Source organism: Galeopterus variegatus, unplaced genomic scaffold, assembly GCF_000696425.1.
Source record: "Galeopterus variegatus unplaced genomic scaffold, G_variegatus-3.0.2 Scaffold968, whole genome shotgun sequence".
Lineage (NCBI taxonomy): Eukaryota > Metazoa > Chordata > Mammalia > Dermoptera > Cynocephalidae > Galeopterus > Galeopterus variegatus.
The window spans coordinates 312389-322413 of record NW_007727079.1 but is presented as its reverse complement, the minus strand read 5'-3'; positions in this window follow the sequence as shown (position 1 = coordinate 322413).

The window sequence follows — 10025 nt, the reverse complement described above, 5'->3', positions numbered from 1 at the left end:
ACCTCAAACTTCAGAAACCTCTGCCATCTGTCAAGGTGAGTGCTGGCTCAGTGTTGATTCTGCAGCCCCAGAGAAGGTCCCTCCTGTGGAATCATCGTGCCAGATCTAGGGCCCACGCTTTCCCTGGTTTCCTGTGGATGCTGTTCTCAGCCTGCCCCACCTCAAGGGGCAGCAAGTCCCAAACATCACTGGCCCTTTTGTGGGTCTGTGACTGCTTCCTGTCCCAGGGCTGCCTTTCATTTCTTGCCTCTTGCATTGTGAACACAGACCCGTGCTCACCTGGTAATGAACTTTACTTCTGAGGCCTTTCTGCATGGCGTGGTGGCTGTGAGCCCAGCTGTCGTACAAGCCTGGGTTCAAATCAGCTTTGCCAGTCTCTGGCTGTGTGGCCTTCAGGCAAGTTTCTGAACCTCTCTGAGCCTCTCTTTGCTCATCTGTAAACTAGGGAGGGTCGCAATAACAGTTCCTACGCGTGTGGTGGCTGTAGAACTAGGAGTGAGCACATGAGGTGCTCACACTGTCTGGGTAGTCCTTACCGCATCCCCGTGGTCCTTTTGCCAAGGCAGGCTGGCACCCAGGCCTGGGAGGGGGCAGGAGCCTTGCCTCTTTCCCTGCCCCCAAGCAGCGGGAGGCTCGTTTGCCTGGGAGGCTTCCCATGACTGAGTCTTGCCCCGGGTGCGGGAAGTCAAGGCTAAGCCTCTGAGGTTGGGACCCGAGGGACCTCTCTGTCCCCCACCCTAGTTCTGCAGGCTTCTCTCTGCTCTGCCTCATCTCCCCACCCAGTGCTTCCTGCAAAGCTGGGTGGGGCCCATTCTCTGCCGGCCACCTGGGCACAGTCCTCTGTCCATTCCCAGATCTGCAGCACAGACCTGCTGCCTGGTGGCCGAAGGGCTTGGACGCTGGCCATGACCATGGACTACCCTGAGTGGGTGCCACAGCCCCTGGCCTGAGATAGGAGGGGCGGCCTAATGGGGACGTGGGCCAAGGAAGGGAGGACCAGGCAGCTTCTGCGGCTCCTGCCAGGGAAACCCTCTCTGCTCGCTGTTCAGCCTTCCCCAGCCCTGCCCTTCTTGTCCTGCTTCTCACATTTCAGCTTCTGAGTTACTGGCACTGCTGGTTGCTGCTACTGCTGCTGAGGCTGCAGCACCAGACATTAACTCCCGATGTGCCGGAGGCAGCAGTGGCACAAGGCCTGGAGGTCTTGCAGGAGGAGAGAGCCATCCTGAAGCCAGTCTCTCTGCCCCCCCCGGCTCCCCATGCGACCATGCTTATCTCGCCTCCTTCCTCCCTGTCTGCTGGAACTTGAAGCCAAAGACTTCCCCGACCCCTAGGAATTGTTCCTTCCTCTGGCTGTCTGGCACTCAGTATGGATTCTGTATCAGTCACCTTGTACTTGACCTTGTCATTTTCTGCATGGCTGTGTTTTCTCCCTCCATGTCCCTTACTGCACCCAACTGGGCTCTCCTCTTACACCTGGCCTTACCGGCCAGGGCTGGGCCACCAGTACCAGAACTCTTGGATTCTGAGGCCAGTTGGGACACTGTCCTTCAGGGCAGCCACACAAGTGTCTGGAAGGAGCCTGAAAGGAATCCAGGCCCTGACACTGACAAACTGATGATCCTGGGCAAGTCTGTTGGACACGATAATGGGACTTGGGTGCTGCAGTGAGGTTGAAACAGGGATTGAAAGTAAGGCCACAGGAGCAGGATCTGGGGCACAGCGTGTGCCCGACTGGTAGTGCCCACATAGACATGTGCCACTTGGACTCACACTGGGGCTCTGAGCCCTGCCCGTCCCCAGGGATCGTTGATCCCGGTTTTTCATCTGGCAGCCCACCCAGGTCTCATTTCTCATTAGAGCAGGCCTTTGTCACTCCTCTGGCCTGGCCAGTCCCAGCCCTCCCTTTCCAGTCTCAAATGGGACTTGACGTCCTCAACCTCTTTCCACTTCATGGGAGGAGAGCCAGCAGCCCAGGGGAACACTGAGACAGAACTTCCTACCTGTCCTCTTTCCCTATTTCTCTGCTCCCTACTTTCTCCTGAACACCCCCCAAAACAAACAAAGAAAAAACCACTCCTTTTTGTGGGCACCCTCTGACCCTCCCCACTCTCCAACCACACGCCCTTGGACCCTTGGCTGACTTATTCTCCTTTTATATTAACCAGAGGCCCCGCGGCACCGTCCTCTCCTTCCTTCTCCCTTCTCTCCTGGCAAGAGGGGCCCAGGCTGAGTGGCAGGTGTTTCAGTTCTGGTCCTTTCTTTACTGCTAATTCTTTGAGGGTCTTCAGATGGGACCTCAATGTCAACATGCTGCAGGTTCCTGGTCCACCTGGTAGAATTATTACAACTTCCCCAACTGCCGGACAGAGAATCAATTGAGGAAGTGGTTAGACAATGATTTTTGTTTAAAACAGAAATAGTTCAGCCAGGGTGGCTATAAATTGAGTGTTTATAAGGGGAACGCACCCAGTTGAAGCAGAGGAGGTCCTCGGTTCCTCCTTGCTGACGTGTTGAGAAGCAGAGAAATACTTCCCTAGGGAAAAAGTCCCTCATGGGAGCTGAAATCCACAGGGAGTCGAGGAGGAGGAGCAGGAGCTGAGTGCTGGAAGGAAGGTGAGGCAGGTGTGCTGATGGAGGGGAGAGGAGGTGGCCAGGGCAGGAGCCCACCACGGCAGAGATTGGACCAGGAGAGGGGACAGGGAACCAGACCAAAGTGAATCAGGTCTGGCTGGTTGAAGGAGGTGAGCATCTGAGTCAGGACCCTCGGTGTCCCCTACACAAGCCAGCACCACCCGGATCTGCAGGGCATTGCGGGTGTGGGTAGAGCGGTCAGCCTTGGGTTCCCTGACTGTCCAAGCTGGGCTTGCCCACAAAGTAGTGTGTGTGCCGGGCGCCCCCTAGTGATCAGGGGAACCCCAGCCTTGTGGGCCCAGAGATCTCCCTGTAACTAGAGGGGACCAGAGTTTTGGGTGTACTGAGCTTTGTTCCAAACCTCAACATGGGCATCTGGCCCTGCTTCTGCCTTCATGGGAACATTCTCGGTCCTTTCCAGGGAGGGACTTTTGCTTCTGTGGGTCTAGTCTGGGCTCTAACTGCTGGTATCCATGCCCCACCCCCAACCCCAATTGAGTGCCAGTCCCTTATGCACTGAGGCCAACTGGCCCATCCCTTGCTCCCAGCATATTTGTGTAGAGGGAAAAACACCAAATTAAGGTTGGGGACATAGAGTTTTGAGTAGGTTCCATCTCCAGTTTTGTCCTTAGGAAAGTCCCTTGACTTGCCCTATACCGACTCCATGTCCCCCCATGTATGGTCGCAGAACTCTCAAATGACCCCCAATACCCCCCTCCCCACTGTGTAATCCCCTCCTGCTGAGTGTGGGTGGAACCTGTGAATAGGTTATATCACCTGGCCCAGGTGATCTTAAGATAGATTATCTGGTGGACCTGACCCAATCACAGCAGCCCTTTAAAAGCAGAGGTTTCTCCAGCTGCTTGTGGAAGGGGAGAGTTGTCCATTGCTCATATGAAGGGGGCCATGGGGTGAGGACCTGAGAACAGGCACTGAGAGTGGTCCCCAGACCACAGTCAGTAAGACAATGGGGACCTCAGCCCTACAGCCAAAGCAGCAGTTCTGCTGACAGCCTGTGAGCTTGGAGGATGACCATGAGCACCAGATGGGACGGCAGCCTTGGCTGACACCTTGGTTTCAGCTGGCAGGACCTTGAGCAGAGGACCCCGTCACACTGCGCCTGGACTTCTAACCTCCTGAACCATGAGATGATACATGGGTGTCGTTTTAAGCCACTAAGTTTGCGGAAATTTGTTATGCAGCAATAGGAAACTAACACATCATCTGTCTAAAGAGCAGTATTCTGGACACTTGTCCTGAGAAGGGCCAAGCAGCCGGGAACCCTGGGGCCAGTGAGGAAGGTCGCACTTTGGCTGAGGAAAGGAGCCCACAACCCACTGGTGTAGGGGATCCCTGTGCATTCTGGGGCCCCCTGGACTTCTGGTTATCTTTAGGGTCAAAAAAGCCATTTGCTAATAACAGCATTCTTAGATATAATTCACATGCCATATAATTAACCCATTTAAAGTGTACAATTCAGTGATTTTTGAGTATATTCATAGAGTTGTGCGACCATCACCAAAACTGACTTTAGAACATTTTCATCACCCCAGAAAGAAGTCTGTACCCATTAGCAGTCACTCCTCATTTCCCTCCAGTCCCCCAGCCCCTGGCAACCACTAATCTACTTTCTGTCTCTATAGATTTGCCTACTCTGGATGTTTCATATAAATGGAATGGTACAATATGTGACCTTTTCTGTCTGGCATCATGTTTTTAAGGTTCATCCATGTTGTAGCATGGTCCAGTGCTTCACTCCTTTCTTTTTTCTAAAAAATGTATCTACTTTTTAATTTTTGATTATACATATTTATGGGGTACAGTTAACTGTCAGTAGTTGTGTACAGTATGTGATGGTCAGATCGATATTATTACAAATCGTAATTATTCTTTGTGTCCTTTACCCAATTACTCCCTACCCCCCCCCCCAGTAACTGTAGGTCTGTTCTCTCTGTCTGAAAGTTCAATGTTTTATTGTAGTCTTTCTTTCTTTCTTAGCTCCTACTTACGAGTGAGGACACGAAGTATTTCTCTTTGCTTCATTCCTTTTTATGGCTGTATAATATTCCAGTGTATGGACAGACCACAGTTTGTTTATCCATTCATTTGTTGATGGACATTTGGGTTGTTTCCACCTTTTGACCATTGTGAATAATGCTGCTATGAATGTAGGTTTACAATGACCTGTTTGAGTCCCTGCTTTCATTCTTTTGGATATTTTCATAGGTGTGGAATTGCTGGGGCATATGAAAACCACTGCCCATTTTTGCATGACCCACAAACGAAGCATGGTGTGAAAGATGGAATAATGGCCCCCCAAGATGTTCGTGCCCTAATCCCCAGAACCTGTGAATCAATCACCTTACACAGCAAAAGGGGCTTTGAAGATGTGACTAAATCAAGGCTTTTGAGATGGGGAGATCATTCGGGATTATCTGGGGTGGTCGAAGGTCATTGTAAGAGGGAGTGAGCAGGTGAAGAGTCAGAGGAAATGTAGTGACAGAAGCAGGGGATGGAGTGATGAACATTGAGGAGGGAGGGAGGGGACACCAGTCGAGGAACGAGTGGCCTCTAGAAGGTGCAGGAGGCAGGAAGCAGATTCTTCTCTAGAGCTTTTAGGAGGAATGTGGCCCTGCCAACACCTCGACTTTAGCCAAATATAACCCATTTGCACTTCTGACCTCCAGAGAATAAATCTGTGTTATTTCAAGCTATTATGTTTGTGGTAACCACAACAGTAGCTGTAAGGTTATGTTTATTTATTTATTTTATTTTATTTTGTCCTTTTTTTTTTTCCTTCTTTTTGTCTTTTTTCGTGACCGGCAATGGATCGCAACCCTCAGTGTCGCGCCCGTACCGGACCGGGACGGCAACGGGATCGCAACCCTCGGTGTTGCGCCCGCACCTCGCTCAGCCAGTGAGCTGCTGGACTGTATGTGGGATCCGAACCCTTGGCGGGAGCGCCATTGCGCTCCCAAGTGGCGCACTGTAGCAGTGCGCCACCGGGCCGGCCCTATTTTGTCCTTTTTTGAGACCGGCCGCACCGCACTCAGCCAGTGAGCACTGTGAGCGCACCGGTCATCCCTATATAGGATCGGAACCCGCGGTGGAAGCGCTGCTGTGCTCCCAGCGCAGCACTCTCCCGAGTGTGCCACGGGCTCGGCCCAGACTATGTTTATTTATTTATTTTTTTAAAGATGACAGGTAAGGGGATCTCAACCGTTGGCTTGGTGTTGTCAGCACCACACTCAGCCAGTGAGCACTGTGAGCGCACCGGTCATCCCTATATAGGATCGGAACCCGCAGCGGAAGCGCTGCTGTGCTCCCAGCGCAGCACTCTCCTGAGTGTGCCACAGGCTCGGCCCAGACTATGTTTATTTATTTATTTATTTAAAGATGACCGGTAAGGGGATCTCAACCGTTGGCTTGGTGTTGTCAGCACCACACTCAGCCAGTGAGCTAACTGGCCATCCCTATATAGGATCTGAACCCATGGCCTTGGTGTTATCAGCACCGCACTCTCCCGAGTGAGCCACAGGCCAGCCCTTTATGTTTTTGTGTAGTTGAAAAAAAATCAAATGAATGATGTTTTGTGACACGTAAAAATGGTACAAAGTTGGGCCGGCCCGGTGGCGCACTGGATAGTGCGCTGCTTGGGAAGCGCGGCGGCGCTCCCGCCCGAGGGTTCGGATCCCACGTACAGACCGGTTCCCGCTCACTGGCTGAGCGAGGTGCGGGAGCAACACCGAGGGTTGCGATCCCGTAGCCGGTCCCGGTCTGGTATGGGGGCAACACTGAGGGTTGCGATCCGTTGCCGGACACGGAAAAAAGACAAAAGACAAAAAAAAAAAAAAAAAGGTACAAAGTTCCATTTGTGCCATAAAGTATTATGGGTACAGAGATGCTCATTCGTTGACGAATCTTCTCTGGCTGCTTTGGCACTATAGTGGCAGGGCTGAGTACTTGTGACACAGACCATATGTCCCCCAACACCCAAAATATTTACTATCTGGCCTTTCCTAGAAAAAATTTGCCAACCCCCCAATTTAGAGCAAGAAGGGGAAGGGAAGGGAATAGTTGGAGAAGGGATTGAAGATCTATCGGATTTTGCTGAACACCCTCGAGGGCTCCAGAGGGCAGCATGGAAGGACTTTAGGAGTTGAGAAGGGATCGGACTATAAGATGTACAGAGCCACATAGGAATGGAGTCTGGGGACTTCTTGCGTTCCTGCCAGAAAAAGGTTCAAGTGATGGGACAGTGTTGGGGTGGGGGAGTGGGGGGTAGTGATGGTATTTCAGGCCTTGGGCAGGAGTGGGCTGAGTGAGATGAGGGGGTCTGGGCTTTTGCACGTGAGACATCGGGGATGCTGGGCTGGCACAGCAATGAGAAAAAGGACCTTTGGCAGAAATGGCAAGGCCAGTCTGAGTGACAGCATGCTCATTGGAAGCCAGGCTCAGACAAGGCAGTTCTGCAGGAGAAGAAAAAGCAAGAGGCAGACCTGCTTCTCCCAGCTGTCATTCATTCATTCATTCATTCAGGCACTGAAGAGGTTGCTCAGTGTATAGTTACGTGGCCCTGTATCATACACTGTCTCCTAAATGTCATCATTTCCTGAGTGTACTCCCTGTCACCACAGTGAGGCTGTGAGCTACTTGAAGGCAGTGTTTGTGCTTTGACCATCTGTATTGTCAACTCAGGACATGTCATCTGTTAAGACAGGTAGAAGCAGCAAAGGGCCATTTGACAAGGGGATACCTTCTGTGGCTGGGGAAGTGTTTCCGATTCCCTCTCCAGGGTTGTGCGAATGATGCCCACATTCCCCCGGGACCCAGAGGGGACCTCCTGCCCTGGGCTACAGAGAGCTACCCTGCAGATGGTGGAATGAGATGCCCTCAGCATTGCAGGGCAGAACTAGGGTGAGACAAGTGAGGCACTGGCCTGGGGGACAAAACTTAAGGCGGGGGCACCAAAAAACTCAGTAATCAAGATAAACAATTTTAAAGCAATGCTTGAAAAAAATCAAAATAATGCAAAAAGGGGCCGGCCCATGGCTCACTCGGGAGAGTGTGGTGCTGATAACACAAATGCCACAGGTTCGGATCCCATATAGGGATGGCGGGTTTGCTCACCGGTTGAGCGTGGTGCTGACAACACCAAGTCAAGGGTTAAGATCCCCTTACTGGTCATCTTTAAAAAAAAAATGCAAAAAACTTATGATGAACAAGGTATCAGAATTTTATTTTTTTATTTATTAATATTTTCACTAGCCAGTCTTTATATTTGGCAGGAAAACATCAGAATTTTAAAGACAGGATCAGTAACAGTACTGTGCCAATCTGCATTGAAACCGAAGGGAAAAGGAAAAAATCAGTAATACTGAGCCTATCATTAAATGTGGATAGTATGTTCATCATGGATTTTTGGCAGTGATTTTTATTTATTTTTTATTTTTATTTTTTGGCAGCTGGCCAATACAGGGATCCAAACCCTTGACCTTGGTGTTATAACGCCACACTCTAACCAACTGAGCTAACCGCCAGCCCTGTAATTTTGATTTTTTAAAACGTTAAATTAAGACATAATTTATCTTGAGTGTTGAGTTTTTTGGTGCTCCCTTTAATTTTAAGACCTCAACTCACTTGTCGCAGGAACCAGGGTCTGCTTGGGCCTGGAAAGGACTTTTAAGAGAAATGAAAAAGCCGCCCTGGGAAACCCCCTGAGCAGGATCTAAATACCACTTCTTTGGGGAGGCTTCCTTGATTGATCAGAAGGGGGGGTTGCTGCCCAGTACCCAGGCAGTGTGGGCACAGCTCCCAAGGTTCCCCAGTCCTCACTTGTGCTCAGGACCCCCTTTAGTCCCCCCGGCGGAGGCTGTCCCCAGGGACATCAGCTCTGTCAGATCCCTTCCTGCAGTGCAGATGTGGGCCCGCTCTGTGCCCACCCCTATGAAAAGACAGAGGCGCAAAAGCAGAGTTTCTGTTCTCTGGAAGACAAAATCTGATCAGGGAACAATTTTCTTTTCGTGTGTGTGTGTGTGTGTGTGTGTGTGTGTGTGTGAGACAAAATCTGACCAGGGAGACATCTAGAGAACAATTTTCTTTTCGTGTGTGTGTGTGTGTGTGTGTGTGTGAGAGAGAGTGTGTGACTGGCTGCATAAGAGCAAAAGTAGAAAGTCACTGAGAGGCTCAGCACTCCCGTGAGCATCCTCATCTGCAGCTTCCCACCTGGGCTCTATGCAAGGTACTTTACCTCTATGAGCCTCAATCCTCTCATCTGTAAAATGGGTTGATAAAGAGATAGCCATGCATCAGAATCGCCTGCCCATTAAGGGCAGTTAAAGATGAGCTTCCCAAGCCGCAGCCAAATAATCCTTCCAGGGACTTTGATGTGAAGTGGTCTGGGCTCTGTACTTAGAGAAACTGCCTAAATAGGTCGCTTGGACTGGAAAACGTGCATGCAGAACTGCTCGGCAAACAATAATATTTCCTAATAATAACAGTACCCGTTGTTATTAGTAGGAATATTTCAACAAGGAAGAGCGATTTGGGCGGAACCTGGAAGGCGGATAGGACTGGGAAAAGCGGTGGGAAGGAGCAGGAGCGAGGACATTCCAAGGCAGGCGTGGGGCTTCCTGAGCCAGGGGAGGGCCCAGGACCGGAAGGTGGAGGCGTGGAGGAGGAGGACGGAAGCTCCCCGCCCCAGTGTCCCCTCTCCCCGCCGAAGGCCATCACCCCCTCGTGAAGAGCGCACCCTGGCGGAGGAGCAAGTCCCCGGCTTCTCACACAGGCTTCGCCATGAACGAGAAGCTGCAGCCTTCAGCCCGCGGAGGGGGAAAGTGGGGGGACAGGAAAGCACCTGGCAGCGGCCACCAGACCTCCCGGGGGCCCCCGGGGGCCGCTGCTTTTTTTGCCAGCCTCCACCCTTCCCTCCCCACTGGGTTCCTCCTCGTTTCCTAGGACAGCCTCAGCATCCGAGGCGCCCCGCGCGCCCTCCTTTGCCGTCCCCTCCCCGGCTCTGGGATTCCCAGGCTCCGGAGCCCGGGCCGGGAGGCCAGTGGCGGGCAGCTGGGCAGGGAGAGAGGGAGGAGGCCGGCCGGCCTCCGAAGTCAGCCCCACGTTTCATGTGGGAAGCGGTGGCTGTGACGCAAGTTTCCAGGGGGCCCTGGGCTCGGGTCGGAGGGAACGCGCCAGAGCGCCTCGGCGCCGCGCAGTTGCAAGCGCGAAAAAGCGAAAGCCCGAGGAGCACACCCCAGCCCCAGGCCGCCCGCCCCGCGCGCGCCACCCCTCCCCGGGGCCGCCGTGCTGGCAGACCCCGCACCCGGCAGTCCCCGCCGGACCCCGGGCCGCACAGCCTGGGCTGCCTCGCGGTGGCTGGCCTTTTTTTTTTTTTTTTG